Source organism: Rhynchophorus ferrugineus, unplaced genomic scaffold (assembly GCF_030347505.1).
Source record: "Rhynchophorus ferrugineus isolate W39M unplaced genomic scaffold, kcgeb_rfMv2 rfM10, whole genome shotgun sequence".
NCBI classification, from domain to species: Eukaryota; Metazoa; Arthropoda; class Insecta; order Coleoptera; family Curculionidae; genus Rhynchophorus; species Rhynchophorus ferrugineus.
In genome coordinates this window covers 4,654,748-4,675,365 of record NW_027472589.1, presented here as the reverse complement: position 1 = coordinate 4,675,365, position 20,618 = coordinate 4,654,748, and the positions used below count along the sequence as shown (strand labels likewise).

The 20,618-nt window shown below is 32.2% G+C and overlaps 1 protein-coding gene across 5 annotated transcripts in view; it reads left to right on the top strand.

The window, feature by feature from the left end:
- Positions 1 to 20,618, top strand: part of zfh2 (Zn finger homeodomain 2) — a 370,513-nt gene that overhangs the window by 118,496 nt on the left and 231,399 nt on the right. For 2 of the 5 annotated variants that reach the window (XM_076415460.1, XM_076415459.1), the window contains one exon: positions 11,148 to 11,184. The exons of the other annotated variants lie outside the window; for them this stretch is intronic. The gene's annotated coding sequence lies outside the window, so the exon portion shown is untranslated. The remainder of the gene's footprint in view (positions 1 to 11,147; positions 11,185 to 20,618) is intronic. 5 annotated transcript variants of the gene reach the window in all.

Sequence of the window (20,618 nt, the reverse complement as noted above, 5' to 3'; positions counted from 1 at the left end):
GACGTTAACTGCCATCGAAGGGAAAAGATATCAGTGCCGCCATTAGTCAGGTTCCGGCGACGGTATTTACCGTCATTTTTGTATTATAGTTTGTATCACATGCGTCGAAATTTATCAAAGTATTATCGATTGTGAATCTGTATAATACATATGAATCTCTCCGATCGCTCACTATAACTCTTCTAATGACAGCCGTGCACAAACCATCACAATGAGCCGGTGAAAGCTTAAAATATCGGGTACCGGCTGTTAACGAACTTTGAACGAGACACCATATGGAGCCGAGACAAAGTTTATTCAAATATTATGCAGAAAAGGCAATGTGTAAAGGCAAATGGTGGGAGGGTCGTGGTATTCGAGCAATGCGCATGGAGAGCACGCGTCCTCGGGCTTCCCATGTCCCACGGCGACGCACACACGGTCAACAGAAGAAGGACAGAGCGGAAAAAATGCCCCAGTGACAGGTGACTACTCATTTACACGCATTGTGCGTGTTCCTTTATGCTAATCGGGTCGGTTTAGCCGTTCGAGAACAGTTCAATGTTAATAGTAAGGTGGTTGTTCTTTTTGTTTCCTCAATGCGCACTGCTTAGAATTATATTTATACGAACAATGTCCTCGTAAACTTTGACTGGAATTATTTGAATCAGTTTTTCTTTATTGTATATGGTGTTATGTTCTTAACAATTTATTAAAAAAACAGTACAGTATATAACACAAGGGATGGAAAGTTCCGGACGTCCGGAGTCTTTTTTCTTTAAAATTGGCTTTTTTTATCAACGCAATCTCCCTCAAGATCCATACAATTATTCCAGCGCCGCTGTATCCTTTGAATACACCACTTTTGTGAACGGTATATGTATCCTTTGCCTCAATATAGGCCTGTCACCAGTTATTTCCCACTCTGATGACGATCGTTTTGATTCCGGAGTGAAATCATGGATCCTTCCTCCATTGTCATATACCCAGGCAAAAATTCCGGTGGTTCCGGCAAAAACATGGCCGAACACTGCTGAGAACCATCAACCTATTCTTGTTTTTGGTCAACAGTGAGCAAACGAGGCACCCACTTTGAACAGAACTTTCTCATAGTCAAATGCTTAAGCAATATAAAACCAAACGTTCTTCTGATACTTTTACGATGTTAGCTAACTCACGCAACTTCACTTTTCGATCATTAAAAACGATTTTGTGGATTTTTTTTTATGTTTTCTGGTGTTAGCACCTCATTTGAACATCCACTGCTATGCTGTTATGCATCATCGATGTCTTTACGACCACGTTTGAAGTCAGGAAGCAACGTTTTATTGTAATACTTTTCAAGTCATTGCTTCGCTTGAACGGTATTTTTGCACCATCATCTCCTCATAACTAACAAACTTATAAGTAGAATATCATGATATTTTAATAGCTTTCTTTTGAAGGATAGTACTAACTGGAAAAGCCGCGAATACAATAAAACTAGAGCCATCTATGTGTTAAGCCTGATACTTTTCAGTCCATGTGTTATTAATCAAAATATTTTCCATTATTGTCTGCATTTTTCATCTTTCTATATGACAACATAAGGATATTTTATCGAAAGAATCCATACATTGTCGTATTTCTACTAGCCATTACTGTTTTTTTTGCAACAATACGTCATTCAGTGTGTGCAATTGATATCTTGATTGATTGACTTCCTTGGTCATAAGTATTCCAGTTCGTTGTCGACATGGATGGCTCCGTTGGACCATGACTTTTTGCACTTGAGATTAGAAGTGGCAGATACACTTCTCATCACCGGCTACAATACGATACAGAAAACTTTTCTTTTCGTTTAACATTTTCAGTTAATTGGTGTTGTAACCATTTTCCCATATCGCATCAAATTTATGGAACAGTTGATTCATCAACTTCTAAGCTGCCTGAGAATTCTTTGAGCTGACTTTTTCTACAATAAGTCTTACAATTCATACTCCTCAAATTTTTGGCCCTTCAGGCCTTTCTTTGACGTTGTCATCAAAATCACAACATTTAGTCGATGGAACCAAAACCATCATCACCATAAGTTTATAAAAGTGTTTGTTGTATGTAACTTCTGTAACCTCATGATGAACAATTGCTTTCCAACTCCAAACTTTTAGCACTCACACTCCTTCCTTAACATGAATGGTTTCTGAAGCTCCCGTGAACTGGACTAAAATAGCTGAATTTCTTTTAGCTTTTCATTTCAGCGACGTTTAAGAAATGGAAGTTCGGAAATTATTTTTTAAATAACCTATTAGAAATATCGAAAGTGCCTTTTAACTCAGCCTTATAGTTTCCCATGTTCCGAAATCAGCATCATCAATCAGCACAAGTGATAATCGATAGAGGACATTTTTGGTGAATGAAGTAGAAAGGGCAAGACTTCTGATGTCAGCTTGTCTATATACATAGGTTGTGAAATATTCTGAAAACCAGCATTTTTTCCTGCTTATATATAATAATTGATTAAGGAGTTCGAAATCAACACTTTCAAAAAGTTGGAACAAACAATTTACAAGCAAGGAAATAGAAAAAGTAAAACTTTCAGAGAATGGCATTTTAGTGAGTTATAATTTTTTTAGATATGCTTAGTACAATCTTAATTTACAAATTAATTTATTACTACAGTTCTATTGTATTTTATTAATACACAAGCAAGGCAAGTACGGTGTAAATACATCAGTATGTATTTCCCAAATAGTTTTAATGAGTTAATTTATATATGTGAGAATTGAGGGTGGACAGATGGTTTTTGTAATAAAACTAGTGGATTCAACAATGGCTTATTCGAGGAGCCAGCTGAGAGGCTCGTTCAATTCCCATTAGATTGGAACTATTCCTTCCTCTTCTGATTACACTGGTGACTGGCAAGTGATAAGACTGTCCTGACTTCCCCAGAATCGGTTCCTCCTCAGATTATTGATAGGTGAGGCGTGTTCGTATCTATCTTTCCTATTTATATGTAATCATTTATGATTAGTCGACAATCAATAATATAATATTACAGAAATACTATGGCATATTAGAAGTTTATTGGAATTATGAATAGAAAATTGACATATATGCCAATACATTTTAGTTATAAACTTATTGAATTAGGTGTAATTACTTAAATGGATAAAATTAATGCCTTGATATAAAATTTGTATGATTTAAAAATGCATTGTCCACAGACAACAGGTTTTTCATATTCAATATACTTATATAACAACTGGTATATATAGCTTTCATTATCCTTGTTATCTCATTTATAACTTAATAAATATCTTTGAGGTAATATACCCAAATACATACATTAATTTATTAAACCCTGAAGAATCTCTCTATCTGATCATTAGTCCATTTTTAATATAACACACCGATAATACTGAACCTTAACAGCGGACAAATTCCATAATAATCAAACTAGAAAAAAAATTATACGCAAGCAAACATAAAAATAAGCAGAGACCTCTATATCGTTAAGTTTTTTTTTCCAGCCCGGTTCCTCAACAGGCCGATATTTTAATTTATTATTTATACGCACAAAAAGCCCTTTTATCTTTCACATTGTCAAATAAGCCGAGCTATTCTGCCTGTTGGCCTTCCAAGAAAAATGATTAATTCGTTATAGAACAAACAAATTTATCGATAAGTAATTTGTTCTCCCGCTTTTATTTTCATCTTGGTATTTGTCTGTTATCGTTGTTGGTCGGATTTTCTCGAAGGGAAGTAGCTACGTTCCGGATTTCGATATGATTTAACCCTATATAGTTACTAGAGTTCTATATTATACAACTAGATGACACCTACATCTATTTTGGCTTGAATGTTGACCAAGCAGTGGTGAGAATCGTTTCCCATCAGGAAAATTAATGAGCGTAATGAATGTGGTGGGTGGGACCAATTGTATCAATTTTATATTTCCCCCGCTGTATTTTAATACCTTACAACACTGAGGAACGATTGTCATTTTCTCATGATAAATTATTGTCTAATTTTTGTCTCTCGTGTGTCAGAGGACCACAGTGCGATTCCTTTGTATAGGAAAACAAAATTGTTGTTAGAACTAATCCATACTTCCTGACTATTTAAACCTTTCCTTAACCTATATTTAAATGTTTTGCCTACCGCAATTTGTAAATTCGTTTTAGAATCAGACCACATTATCCTTCTCATTTTATTCTAGTTAAGAAGAGACACAAATCTGTCTGATAAGTCCGAACGTGTAACCGAACTAGCCTGTCAAAGTCGTCTAAAATTCCGCAAAATTCTAGATATACTTGAATGTTAAATTAAATTATATTTGATAACATTTTTATTCGATTATTTTATTTAGGTGAGGATTTATATGACGTATGTACAAAATAATTTAACAATATATAGAATTCCTGAAATTATTCGAAGAAAACGTAATCGTTCAGGCAAAACTAACTCTGAGGTAACTCAAAAACAAAACAACATAAGAAAATCATCATTCATTTAAATTCGAATCATTCCAGCAACCATTTTATTCAGTAGATTCAACTTCTTTGACTTTTAACTATACTCATTAAAATCGATACTCATCAAGTTAGGCATTAAAAGCACTACGAGTATTAGAAGAATATTGTGGCAGATATTTGCATTACTAGTTTAAATATGAAGCTAGAAAATGTGACATATGATGTGAATAAATAAATAAATTTTCATTTATTACTCATGTAACTAAAAATACAATACAGAAATATATGATATAGCACTGTTTATTGATATTACTAAATAACTCTACTTACATACTATTACTATCACTCCACTTACTGTTTGGCAGCTTCAAAAGCACCCTCGACATGGAGGAAGACGATAATTGCTCCGATACTGAAAAGAGGTGATAGCAAACAGTGTAAAACTATCGAGGTATAAGTCTCCTATCAATTGTCGGGGAGGGCTTTATGAAGACCGTACAAACGCATAAATGATTTCAAAGTGCTCGCGAGGAGACAAACCAAGAAGAGCAGGAAGGATTTGGACTCAATCACCATTGTGTATGTAAGATTTTCCCACTCTACAAGTCGGATAGAACGCATAAATGATTTCAAAGTGCTCGCGAGGAGACAAACCAAAAAGAGCAGGAAGGATTTGGACACAATCACCATTGTATATATAAGATTTTCCCACTCTACAAGTCGGATGTGGAAGGCGTGCAAGTATGAGATGTGGAAAGCGTGCGACCGTTGTTGTTATTGGGTTTCGCTCTGATTTCGACTGTGTACACTGACCCTCACTTCGGGTAGCTTTAAGAGATGCAGATTACAACAGAATTCCTCACAAGCTTCTCTGTTGAAATAGATCTTTTGGGTAGACGATGCAGCAGCGAAAGTGATCTGAAGAATAGGATGCCAATATTGAGTCCTGAACAGCTGCGATTGATCGCCAACAGAGGCGAGATTCTACCGCATTAACATCGTGTTGATTAGGAACTAATGATGATAATAAAGTTGTTTCTAAAGCGTGAAAATCTCTATAGAATTGGTAAAGATATTACGTTAATTTACTGATTTAAAAGCAATAGAGTGTGTTTTCTTGGTGGTATATCTGGTGTTCTGATACACTACAGTAAACCTGTCCGCGACATGAACGAAATAAAAAATGAAATCCGGAACATAGCTTATACCTCACCTCGTCCAAGACATAACGCGCAAATGAGTATTGCATTGATTAATTTCGTTTATTCAAATAAAGCGTCGTCCCGTTCATAATCGGGCAGCTGTTAATGTTTTCCACACGGGCGGTATTAAGGGGCAAATATTTATTTAGGTTACTGATAGCGAGCCGTATCCAATGTCTAAGATTTCAGTGTTTGTCTTCAGATAATCGTTTCCGATACTGTGGCGTTTTATGCGCGATCCTTTACTGTCTCATTACGGGCCCCGATATACTTTTAACCGACGCGACCGGTCTGTGTCTTACACTCGATATTCGTCGTAATAAATACTTCGAAACATTTCAGGTAATACAAATAAAAACCGTTAAAACGTGTTGTCGTTCGTTTCCCCCTTCGCCGTGTCGTCCCGCGTTCCTGTCGTTTTGTTTGTCTCTGAAATTATCTTTATCTTTATGTCAGGATATCAGGAATTGCAGACTTTCCATATCGACTGCATTCAATTTCTATATAATTTGCCTTTATTAATCATTCGCATTTTCTCTGATAATTTTTTGACTTTAAAAATACATCAACACTCACCTGGTATCAGGCATCTAACATGCTCAGTGTAAGGTTCTCTCTAGGCGCCTTAGAATATGACAATGCCTTAATAAAACCCCTACACATCCACAAACCTCGGTAAATAACCAACTACGGCAATCCCAGTCGTATTCGAGGGTCTCTATTGCCCGCAAAACATTTCACTATCCCTAACCCGAAGCCACATCAACAAAAGACCATTTAGTTCTAGCTAGTCATTCTGGAACAAGAAAAAAGACAGTCAAAATGACTTTGTCATCAATTTTTCGAAATATAACAGGAATTTTATTCGCGACATACCTCCGTACTCCTTAAACCATTAATGAACGTTATTATTCGAAAAGAAAATCATTCTTGAGCAAGGCAAAACTAACTCTAACACATCTCAGAACGGGAACATTCAAAAATTAGTTGATTTCCATTTTTTAATCATTTGATTTCCATTTTTTAATCATCTGTTCGTCAGAATTAACTTTTAACTCTGCCCATGTATCAGAAAATGAATGGAAAATGAGTCTCAAGATGTTAAGAATTATGAGGAATATATCATGAATCTATTCTGGTGCTATTACTGGAAGTAGTGTATTAAAATATATTTGTTATTTTTTCCATGTAATTTTCTTACTGAACGACAAAATTTATTTATCTAACAGTGTTCAAGAAGATAAGAAGAAATAAAAGGATAATATGTAAATTATCAATTAACCTTTCATCAACGTCCGAGCTGTTTGAAAGTCCTTTAATAATGTGAGCTGAGTTTTCGTCCAATAAGTTTTTCAGTTTATTGTCTTCGAACCTTTTTGTTCACCCAGGCTGTTCTTTGCTATTGACATCATAATTACTATTTTTAAATCATCGAAACCTAAACCTATATGTGGGCTATGATGGAGCAAACTTCACCATAAATTTCCGAAAGTGTTTGATAAGATTCGGCAGAAGATTTCTTGAAATTAAAAAAAAATCGGAAATTCAATTTTGAGCATTCCATTATTGTTTACACTGAATATCTCAATAATATTGAAGGAATATATTATTTCATGTATCCCTCGCATTTTCACTAATAGATATTTCTGATCAAAATACGAGAAAATGCCTAATATTTGACAACATACCTATAATTTGAAATAAAACTTCCCTTAAATACCCCATTAATTAATTAATTGAAACAGTTCTCCAAAGACGTCGACGCAAAATAAATTAAAGTTTCATATTTTCAAGTTCTTCCTTTATAATTATATGCGTATTAATAGTTTTCATTTCCACTAATTTTTCTCAATTAAATAGTCCATAGATTATTATGTAAATATTTGCTAAACTTATGATACTTAATAATGAAAACCTTAATACGAATTATTCAGAAACGTTTGACAATACATAAGATTTTTGTGCCTAAGTAAGTTTAAAACTACGATCTACGAAGTATTAATCATATCAAAATAGTAATTAGAAAGCTAAAAAAATGCTTTAATGAAAAATTACATAAGACTTGATTTAATTCAATTTTGGTGTAACATGTATATCATTCCTAATACTTAATTTGTCACAGAATCTTTAATAACTTTTTAATTAACTTTTAGTAACTTTTCTGGTTATCAAAAATGTTTAATTGCTTAATAATAAAGCAGTTTTCTATATAAGTATATCTAAACTATTATACAAAATTAGTTAACACTAACATATAACTATATCTATACCATACGAACATTAAAAAATAAAATCCTGAATACTAATCATTTTGAAATAGTCATAACACAAATGAAAAACAAATAGTAAGACTTAATTTTGTTGAGATTGAGGATTTTTCTAAGCAGTTTATTGTTTTTTTTTTGAGGTGCTATTATTTGAAACTATTTGAATGGCAATGATAATGAGGATGAATTAGTTTTAAGGAATTTAAAGCACTCATAATGTTAAATTTTGTATTATTCAACAGAAATGTTCAATGAAATCGTAACAAAGAATCCGACACAATTGAATGTGTTAGGCCAAGAAAATAAGTTAGAATTTTGTCCAAATTAAATATATTCAGCTATAGTTAACAAATCCTTCAAACTCATTTTAATGTAAACCATTGTTTTAGTCTTCATTAATGTGTTGTATTTATATGCTATTGTGTTATATTTCCTTGAAACAAGATGTTTGAAATTTTAGTAATAATTAGGCAGAAAATAGTAAGGATTAACGCTGTTGAGGCTGATTCTTTTGCGAATCATTTTTGTTCACAGTATTTGAACAGCAATGCTGAATAAAAAAAATTTAAATAGTTTGGAAGGTAGAATAATAATCTTAAAGAGAAAAAATGATCAAAATCATAGAAATGGATTTGAAAAATAACAAGTTAACAGTATATAAGAGGCTAGAACATCCACAGAATCGTATAGGTGGAGAGATAGACACTATTCCTAAAATTCCTAAATATCACCTATATATATATATATATATATATATATATATATATATATATATATTGTTCGTAATAAAACAATGAATTTAATAAAAATAAAATCACGTGTTATTAATTCACATAAATACTAAAATAATAATTATTCGAATCTGATTTGCTACTCGTTTATCGCGAACTAACATAATATAATGCAGTATCAGGATCAGCTAAAGAAACCAGTTTAGGTATTTACGATGATAAACTATAAATATTTCCGTTTTTTTTTTGGTCCGGTCTTTTTTACTGTGAATTATCGTTCGTATACCTGTTCATTTTTTGATTTCTTCGGAGTTTTAAGCGTTATCTTCTAGTAATATTGTGTGTATTGTGTGTTAGTATTTTTAAGTATTTTTTTATTTATTTTTTATTATTCGATATATTAACGTAAATTAACACACACTATATCCCACGAAAGGCCTAAGTCATCAAATATCTGCGACGCCGAGTGAAAATAGTAGTATTATTAGAACTGAGTCCAGTTTTTTTGTTCATGTGTCGAAGACAAAACGTATTGCTCTCAATCTATCAATATAATATAATATTTAGAAAATCTTTAAAAAATCCACAAAATGATTTTGAATGACCGTGCCCAAAAAAAACTAATTTTGCCAAAAAAATGTTTTTTACTATGGTAGGCCGGGGACTTTTCGATTGACCTGTTATATGGATTCATTTGTAGGGATGTTCTGCGAGAAGTAATATAAACACAACACAAGTATTTCAGAATAAAGTTACTCCAAACCGTATGTTATCTTGTACAGATGTCTAGTGAGGTGTACTAAATGTAAAAACACTGAAAATTACTACTACGTTTTATTTTATTCTATTATAGACTAAGTAAAGGCTAATTAGTCAAAGTATCTAGTTTACCTTTAAATTACTATAGAGACAAATTGTAAGTTGATAAAGGTTGATATTTATAGATAATTGATAGTTTTTGATTGATAACTGATTGATAATTTATGTTAATTTGTTTTAGGTATTAATGAGAAAATATTATACAGCTTTAGTTTTCTTTTAATTTTATTATATTATCTATATATAATTATATTTCTTATATTATTAAAAATTACAACTGAAATGTTATTAAAATACGACAAAAATATTTGGTCGCTAGCACATTCCTTTTTTACAAATCCAAAATAACACTAAGACAGTGGCACCTAATTGCTAACTCTTTGCTGTCAATATTAGTGCGAAAAGGGATATGTATATCTCCGTTTACTTAATGCATGGTTGAAAAAAAACCATTTGTAAGCTCACATTGGAATGAAATAGTAGTAACCAAATCTTTACTATACTATAGAAATGCCCAAAAATATTTTTGGATATTTTTTAAAAAAAAAATAAATACATTTCTTAAACATCCTAAAAAACCATTTAATTTGATATATATATATATATATATATATATATATATATATATATATATATATATATATTGCAAAAAAATATGATAGATTTTTGTATATATCGAAATCGATATATCGATATTTTTTTAAATTATCTATATAATCATTGATACCAAATTAATTTTAAACTGTCGCCTGCCACTCTAAGATCTACGACACAGAGATCCAAACAATTATATCTGTCCTTTTCACTCTCAAAATTAGTAGCAGAAAGAATTCCGTATATCTTATGTCACTATTGACAAAGTGTGAAATTCGTGAGCCGCTTTTCCAACTTGTGGGGAACTACTCAATTTGCGGGGATTTTAACTTTTTTTGATTCAAATTGACGAATTACATGATTTGATTTCAGCGATCCTTTATTTTCTCTCGTGTCAGTGCTGATGCTATGCTGGATTTATATATATATATATATATATATATATATATATATATATATATATATATATATATATTCGTAATAAAATAATGAGTTTAATAAAAATAAAATCACGTGTTATTAATTCACATAAATACTAAAATAATAATTATTCGAATCTGATTTGCTACTCGTTTATCGCGAACTAAAATAATATGATGCAGTATCAGGATCAGCTAAAGAAACCAGTTTAGGTATTTACGATGATAAACTATAAATATTTCCGTTTTTTTTTTTTGGTCCGGTCTTTTTTACTGTGAATTATCGTTCGTATACCTGTTCATTTTTTGATTTCTTCGGAGTTTTAAGCGTTATCTTCTAGTAATATTGTGTGTATGACCAGAATAATTGATTAAAAGAATCATAAAAAAGTGTGTTAGTATTTTTAAGTATTTTTTTATTTATTTTCTATTATTCGATATATTAACGTAAATTAACACACACTATATCCCACGAAAGGCCTAAGTCATCAAATATCTGCGACGCCTAGTGAAAACGGTAATATTATTAGAACTGAGTCCAGTTTTTTTGTTCATGTGTCGAAGACAAAACGTATTGCTTTCAATCTATCAATATAATATAATATTTAGTTATATCTTAAGGTGCTAAATAATTGTAAATTTTTGTTTATGTAGTGTAATACATGTACTTTCCCTTTTCCAGGTATGTGAATCCCATCGTGTCAACTGACAACTGAAAGGTAACACACAGTTTGTAATATTATCATTAATATTTTCGCTAAATATATAAATAACTCTTTGGCTTCCTCGTATTTCAAAACGGTGAATCACCACTGGTTATCTGTTCGAACATGTATAGATATATACGCGTTTGTTTGGTTAGTTATACCGACAGTAAACCGAATGGTATCATTTAAAATCGCCTCTTTACGAATAAAGAAAGCATCTGTAGCAAAACGGTAATCTTAATACGGCGTACCGCTGACGCCCACATAGAATGAGCTTCACCTTTCGAGACAGCAAATTACCGGACGCCTGTCAATTGGTCCTTCTTCCTAAATTCACTTCTTTGTAACACCATTCCAAGTAGCTCTGATAACTGTTGAGTGATAATGGTGAAAATGGCAATCTATCCAATTCTCTAATAATCCGAGTCAAATTCGGTCGAGCATCCTCCATCAATGGTATCTTCATGAGGTTCAGGGCTATGTTGATCGAAATCCAGCATAGCATCAGCACTGACACGAGAGAAAATAAAGGATCGCTGAAATCAAATCATGTAATTCGTCAATTTGAATCAAAAAAAGTTAAAATCCCCGCAAATTGAGTAATTCCCCACAAGTTGGAAAAGCGGCTCACGAATTTCACACTTTGTCAATAGTGACATAAGATATACGGAATTCTTTCTGCTACTAATTTTGAGACTGAAAAGGACAGATATAATTGTTTAGATCTCTGTGTCGTAGATCTTAGAGTGGCAGGCGACAGTTTAAAATTAATTTGGTATCAACGATTATATATATAATTTTAAAAAATATCGATATATCGATTTCGATATATTCAAAAATCTATCATATTTTTTTGCAATATATATATATATATATATATATATATATATATCGATATTTTTAACACACCCTTCTAATTAAGTAACAAAATATTATACACAAAAGATTTATTAAAAATAATTAAATGCTTTTTTCCGATGTTTAAAAAATGTATTTATTTTTTTTGAAAAAATATCCAAAAATATTTTTATAGTATAGTAAAGATTTGGTTACTACTATTTCATTCCAATGTGAGCTTACAAATGTTTTTTTTTCAACCATGCATTAAGTAAACGGAGATATACATATCCTTTTTCGTACTAATATTGACAGAGAATAGCAAACAAAGAGTTAGCAATTAGGTGCCACTGTCTTAGTGTTATTTTCGATTTGTAAAAAAGGAATGTGCTAGCGACCAAATATTTTTGTCGTATTTTAATAACATTTCAATTGTAATTTTTAATAATATAATATAAGAAATATAATTATATATAGATAATATAATAAAATCAAAAGAAAACTAAAGCTGTATAATATTTTCTCATTAATACCTAAAACAAATTAACATAAATTATCAATCAGTTATCAATCAAAAACTATCAATTATCAATAAATATCAACCTTTATCAACTTACAATTTGTCTCTATAGTAATTTAAAGGTAAACTAGTTACTTTGACTCATTGGCCTTTACCTCTAATAGAATAAAATAAAACGTAGTGGTAATTTTCAGTGTTTTTACATTTAGTACACCTCACTAGACATCTGTACAAGATAACATACGGTTTGGAGTAACTTTATTCTGAAATACTTGTGTTGCGTTTATATTACTTCTCGCAGAACATCCCTATAAATGAATCCATATAACAGGTCAATCGAAAAGTCCCCGGCCTACCATAGTAAAAAACATTTTTTTGGCAAAATTAGTTTTTTTGGACACGGTCGTTCAAAATGATTTTGTGGATTTTTTAAATATTTTCGTCGGTAACAATCTCTTTTGGGCGTTCACTACGTTCACCGTCTTCATGATGAGCACCATTTCACCACGTCCAAACTTAGCATACCAATCCTTGATGGTTGATTTTCCTGGGGCAATTCAACTGTATTTTTTCCCATCAAAAAGCAATATTTTATGAATACGCGAAATTCCTTTTTGTTAATTTTTTTCCCAATAACAAAAGTTGGTTCACTCAAAATACTAATAATTCACAAACTAATGATCCGACAGCTGTCAAATTTATACACGCGTCTTTTGAGGGTTAAGGCCAACTAAAGAACATGTGGATTTAATTCTAGTAGCGTCATCTATGTATCAGGCCGGGGACATTTCAATTGACCTGTTAGGTTTTAGTATTTGCTTGTACAGCAGGAACTTACTATGAATTTTTCTTTTTGATATGCGTTGTTACTTATACGAGTTATATTATTATTCATATTTATTGGTGTATGAATAGTTTAGTTGTAGATGAATTATTTGGTTGCAATATGCACTGATTTACTCTCGTTGGCTTTTATTCTCCATATCTGGGTCCACTTATTTATATTATTAGTGTCAGAGTCATCAGCAAATATAGCCATAGTAACATTTTCTGTTTGTGATATGTCACATGTTTAGCTTCTTCTTGTTTAACTCTAAACATCCTGGCTAGATATTGAAACTTTTTTAACAAACCTAGGATGCAAAGGTCGTTTCGTCACACAATTTCTGGGTTTTTAACTTTTCATAATTTTGTCAGCTTTTATGCAAGACCACACATCGCTTAAGCAATTTATAGCGCCACGACTAATACGCATAATCAATGATTTTCAAGCTTTTGTGTCTAACTTTTTTGATTGTTAACTGTATTTCTTTCTAAATAGCCTTTAAAACCTTTGTTTCATGCAAAACTAACGTATTTTTAAAATATGAACTAGGGTGCACTAGGGGATTTTAAAATGTTTTTGTCGTATAACTCATCATCCCAATTCTGTTAACGTCATCTTATTACTCGCTATGTGAACAGATCGAAATACCGGTCCAATTTGCTATTGTCCCCAGATCATTACGTACCGTTCTTGTGTCCACGAAGTTGCCTCTCTGATCACATTGTATGCAATGATTGAATTCTTTACGGACCTCACCGAAAAAAAAACTAATTAAAAATGATTCCCAATTAGTTCCAGTGTCTGCAGTAAAAAAATCCAAATCTAAATTAAAGCCGCGACATTCGTTATTCCGAGGCGGGGGTTTCGGTAAAAGACGAAACAGCAACGAACCGGAGGAAGACGTCGCGCGTTTACATCGGAAAAATAATGGTCGGGGTCGTTAGAAGGGATGGTAAATCAGTCGCAGCCCCCTGTTTATTTCGCGAAGCGCAAGGGTGCGTCGCCCTTTTTTTAAAAAATCTGATACCGGAGCACTTTCCGCATCGAACCGATACATTTTGGGCATAAAAAATAAATGAACGATTGGTTATCGAGGGAATGGAGCGATTTTTCTAATGGTAACCGTCGAACCGGGGGGGAGGGGGTGTCCTTGGTGACGCAGGCAAAGGGAAAATTATTTAAAATAGATTTTAGACTTTTCTCTTTTGTCGCCCTTGTGAGTTTTTCCTTTTTCCAGACATCATTTTTGCTGATTCAGCGTTTATAAAAATCATGAAAGGATTTAAAATATAATCTGCATTGATGGAAGCGCTGTCAATGTCGCGATACAACTCAATAAGTCATTAATTTTCTCTTATTGAAGTTCTCCAATTTTTCTATATCTATTCTATAAGTCTTTATAATAATTAATAAGTATTTTAAAATGCATTTAACAATTATATAGTTTCTCGACCAGCTATATGATGTTTTGAATCGTGCTCTTGTTGAAATATATAACAACAGCAAATTAAAGACACTATTTTCCCTCGGATTTGTCTTAAACTAGTTATAAAAGTATCTAAATGCTTTTTTTCTAAAAGAGCATTTTCTTTTTTACGACATAAAATGCAATTAAATATTTCATTTATATTTACCGACAAACAATTTCAAACAGTTCATTCTTAACATGGTTTCTTCAAGATCTATTTTATGTACTTTAAACGAATAAAACTATTCCTATTTCCAGCATGAAGAACTATGAATGAATTATTAATAATTGAATGAATTTCTATCATGTTGATGAGTGACCCAATGTACCATTCTGAAATAGCCATGTCTCATCTAAATATACAAATTGATCTAATAATTCTTCCTTGATTTTGCTATGTGTTGTTAAAAATTGTATTCTTTTAAAAGAAATGTATGGAAGTTCCATTAAATCCATTCATGGGTTAACTTTATATCACATAAATCATATATTACCCAACTGTGCATGAAGGGATGTCCTACATCACTCAGATAGCTGCATATTATTCAGCTGTTTATTGATACTTTTCAGAATAATATCTTATTATATAAAAATAAATTATTCCTTGAAATAATTTTATTAAATTAAGTTAGGATTGAAAAAAACTGCTTACTGTTTTTATACATTTCGTATATTTGTTCTCTAATACAGCTATCAAGCTGATCTTGATTCATTCCATTTCACATAACGACGGTTCTTTTATTTGGTGGGTTTAAGATTATATTGTTTTTTTATTTTTTGAGATATTTTACCAGCTATATGATATTTTGAATCGTGATCTTGTTAAAATATTTAACAACAACAAATTAAAAACACTATTTTCCCTTGGATTTGTTTCATATTAGTAATAAAAATATTTAAATGCATTCTTTGTATTGATTTCGAATTCTACGGTTTTTCTTATTTTTTTATGTTATATTATTGGTGATAATCTTAAGTACTTTATGCGATAATATATAAATAAAATTAGCGTTCGATTTCCTTCTACGATACCAGAATAGAGACCTCCCTTTCATACATCTTTCGCAAGTTCTAGAATACATGGTTCTAGTTGGTTACTTAGATTAATTATCATTATTATTTACCATACATTTCAACAATAGAGTTTATTAATGCACGCTGAACTGTTTTCTAAACTAATATATAGGGCGTTTCAAAAGTTCAATAACGGTCAACAGGTGTTAAAAAGTAATCATTCTACGTAAATTAAGAACTGTTTTTTTGTGTTCAAAGTATACAAATTCTGGTTTAGTATTTTCAAATTGTTTATTATTGGTCTATTTAGTTTTAAGAGTTTTCTAAAATTCTTGAACATATGTATTATTTTCAAAGTATTGCCCATAACTTGTTTCCATTTTTTGATCATTTTTGGTTTCCATCATCTTAGTAGTGTTTTAATTATGTACCAGGAAAACTGTATTTGTTTTGATGGCAACCAAAACTAAGGTTTTGTTTTGATATAATGTCTGGTTTTCTTCTTTATTATTACTGTAATTATTTCGAACAATATGACAAAAATTTGTATTTGCAAATTTTGTTTTAAAAAATTTTAATTAATATTTCATAAAACGAACTTTAAGTTACAATATATATTACTGTTATTATTACAATTTTATATTTTTTAGTATTAAGTCCTTGCATGTGCTCTGATCATTTTTGAACTTTACAAAGGCATTTACTGAGAATTAATGAATGAAGGTGTTATGTCTAGTGAGTACGCTGGGTCCGTCAAAACTTCCCATTTAAGCTGAAACAGTGCGATACAGCTTTGAGCATTGCATGACTAGCGTCTGTATACATTGAATAACTTAATAGTACTAAGTGGAGAGGGAGTACCAACGAAAGAAAAAATTCTTAATGTAGAGAAGTGCTGCTATCGTACAAAAGTCAAACAACATTTCAAAAAAACTAGACATTTTTTACAGTCTTTTATATTTCTGAATATTTTAAGTATAGTAAATATTCAATTTATTATATTTTTACTTTGTTACGGTAGAAGAACCTATAGAGAAGCTTACGTTCATGTCAAATTATTAAAATTTTGAAGAATCTTCGTGAAGGCTCAGAAAATACAAGAAAAAATCGATTTTTTCACATTTTTAGACTAGAATACTACCCTAAGTTTTAAACCTCGGTCTCGACTCGAAACTAACGAATCTCCAAGCATATATTAGTCATCGACGTATTCGAATCTACCCTCGCAACGTCCGAATTTCAACCCCAAACCCGATCACGATCCGTTACCGATCCAAATCCTAAAAATTATTACTGGAAACTACCCCCGACACCTCCCCCTTCGCACCGCCGTCGGATTTTCGTTACAATTAAACCAAAAAGGCATAAATTTCACATCTCGATCCCGCATGACTCGTTCGCCAGCTAGGAACGTCTTGTGTATTGTATTAAATTCGGCCCACCCCATAATTCTGTCATTAAAAAAAAATGTACCCCGTAACGTCGTCTTCCAGTCGGCCAGACGAGTGTCCCTCGCCGCCGAGACCGCGTACCCCGACGAGAACTTGTTCGGACGACTGTCCCGATGTGACAACGTATCGAATTTTTTTCTCTGTCCCATCCGCCGAACAAGGGGTTGTTTTTAATCGGTCCGGGGTGCGAAATCGGGCACGCCCGCCCCCTCCGCGCGGCACCCCCCGCCGTTTGTCTGTTTGCCGATGCCAAATGGCGGGTTTTTTTTGTTGTCGTCGTCGTTTTGTGTGCGCGTTCGTTATTGAACGGCGTTCGATTTGTTCGATTCACGAGATGCTAATGTCGAGAATTAATGATCTTTTTCCCGGGTCGATTAATAAGGGCGTCGCGAGAGGGGCGGTGACGGGAGTCCCGATCGGGTTTCGAACCGGTAGACGAGGTGAAATGAGGACGCGTAATTCTCATGCTGGGAATGTTTTGTCGAATCCGGCGTTGTAGTGCCCGAAAACATGGGGATTGTGCATTCATTTCGAGGCTAAACCCGTCAATAAATAGTTCAGATCCTTCTCTACCTAGAAGGTAAAGGAGTTCTATATATATATATATATATATATATATATATATATATATATATATATATAGCAGCGACCTTGAAAATAAAGTACCGAATTTATGCTTACATTGATTTATATCTAATGGTTTGGTTTTATGTTTTGTTGGTAGTATGTTTGTAAATAATAATAAAATGTACATTAGTATAGTATAGCAAGATTTGGGAACTCTGTTTTTCCAAATTATTTATTAATGTTTTATATAAAAAGAACAACATTTTCATTGATAAACAGGATATTAATTTTGACCACATTTATGATATTTTGGCAACTATTAGGTCATTGTTTGATTGCCTTTTCGATGTTCTTTCGAAACTTCTTTCATTCAAGTTTCAACGAATAATCTTAAGTATTTATTCTTTATTAACGATAAATAAAATTATTACAGTATATAAGAAGGATGGTTCGTTGATAAACATTGATTATTTAATACCATACAAATATACCAGTACCCTTCCTCTTTACAGTCAAGTCAAATATGTAAAATGCAAAAATAATTTTACATCATTCAAAATGAATCTTTTTTTATAAGGTAATAAATTACATAAGTTATCTCCATGCTCTCTCAGAGCTAGTGCGGGGGCAAATTCGTACATCTTCGCCTGTTATCACAAATAGAGAAACAGACGAAGCCTGCGTTTTACTGAAATAGTTATTATTATTTTCAGTCGTTGGTTTTCTACTATTGACTAGTCCGACTATGTTACTACTGAAAATAGTCGATATTTCCCAAAGCTACTCGTTATATTATCTTATTATAAGCTTATTACAAGGCTTTTTTTACAAGTTTTATTACTCTGGAACATAGAAAAATGTATTGGTTAATTGGAAGAAAAGTCGTAAATTACTATTCTACAAGCGAATATCAAAACCTATGGAGTTCAATCGTGGGGATATTTCGAGAAAACAAAGTAAATTTAATACAAGTTCTTCAGAACAACGTCCTAAGAATCATAGTAAGTGCAACCAGATACTACAGGACTGATTACTTACATCGATTCCTTCAGATAGCGACTGTCACTGAGGCAAAAAACTGGCAATGAATGGCTCTAGTCAGCCAAAGAAATTCAAAATACTTAGTCAAAGCAGAAAATAACGGAAACGAAATACCTCTTATTCTAGTATAGAGAGCTACATTTTACACATTCAGAGTTAGGTAAAAAAACTAATAACATTTAGAGAGACATGCATATTCATATTCACTAAAGCTTCGAAGCGTTAAAAATATACACAAAATCAATTCTTTTGAAATATCTAGAGCACAAATAAATAATAAAAGTAAATATAATATATTAAGTTATATTTATAACAAAAGGTAATCGACAGCATCTAAAAACGAAACTTATAATTTTTTTATTGGTTTAAGTCAACAATATTAAGGGCATTAAAAAAGGTCTAGTATTAGGTAATCCATAAATCACATGCTTTGTTAATTTTTTTCTTCGATTAATCACATTTTCGTCATTATTTAAAATATTTCGACCTACTGCTGTTGTATGTGTTGATGAATTTCACGACTAAAACAATATCTGAATACTTAACTAAAATAATGGCAAGTAATATCCTTCAACAACATATCATCATCAACACTAAGCAAATAAATTCATAGTTACACTGTGTTTTTGGCCATTTCTAATGAGGATTGATTGACAGGAAAAATAAGATTTTCATACAAAACAATCCATTATTTTTTAATAGCAGCTATTATAAATTTTTCACGCACGGCTGAAACAATAATTTTACTCAAATAATAAACAGGAATAACCCTACCGACTCTGTTTGCATCTGCGTCCACGTGTGATCCATATTATTAACGTTAATGCAAATCTGTTAGGGCCAACGTTGAAGGAGAAGGTCTCGATAGCACCTCGTTCTTGCCGACACCAGCTTATTTAAATATTTATGCGGTGGGCTGTTTAGCATATTAAAAAAGCACGCTTATGGGTAATAATATTCACTTGTACCGAGTCTGGAACGTATAACGTCCCTTGTAGGTACACGGTGACGTGCCGAAGACTTATTACGTTGCTAATTGGTTTAGGTTGAGAGGACTAGTCAGGTTCAAAAGGTTTAAAGAACAAGCGGTGGGAATGTGGAATATATGTTGCAGTTAACTAAATACCTTTTGACGGTTTGAATATCAATTTAAATACTAATACAATTTCTTACTGTATTTTTATTATAAGTTTTTACCAGGTTAATTCTTGAGTCTATTGGTTCATGAACTGAGAACTGTTTGACCGTAAATATGCCGCTTCTTTGTCGATGTTGACTGGACTCTACTGGACCATTCTAGGGCTTTCTGCGCTTGGAATTATCTATTATCATAGCCAGTCACAGCACGTCATCGAAAACTTTTTTTGTGTGTAGCAAGCGACGACATTGAGATGTTGAAATAGCCATTTTCATTCCATTCGTGTGGTAGCCATTCGTATTGTGGGGAAACTCTCAATTCATCAACTGCCAAACTGGATTGCGTTGACTCGTCCTCTAAACTGTTATTTGTCATTGACATCAAGATCGATGAGCATTTAAGTCGATGAAAAAACGTGAACCGAATATTGGAATATGATGGTGCATCAGTTTGATGGGCGTTCTTCAAATTAATCATCGAAATATTGAATACCAAAAATTCAGTAACGATCATTAGAGATTTAACAGTTATTCACATTAATATTTTGCATTTTCACCAAAATATATCGCTGATCAAAATACGTC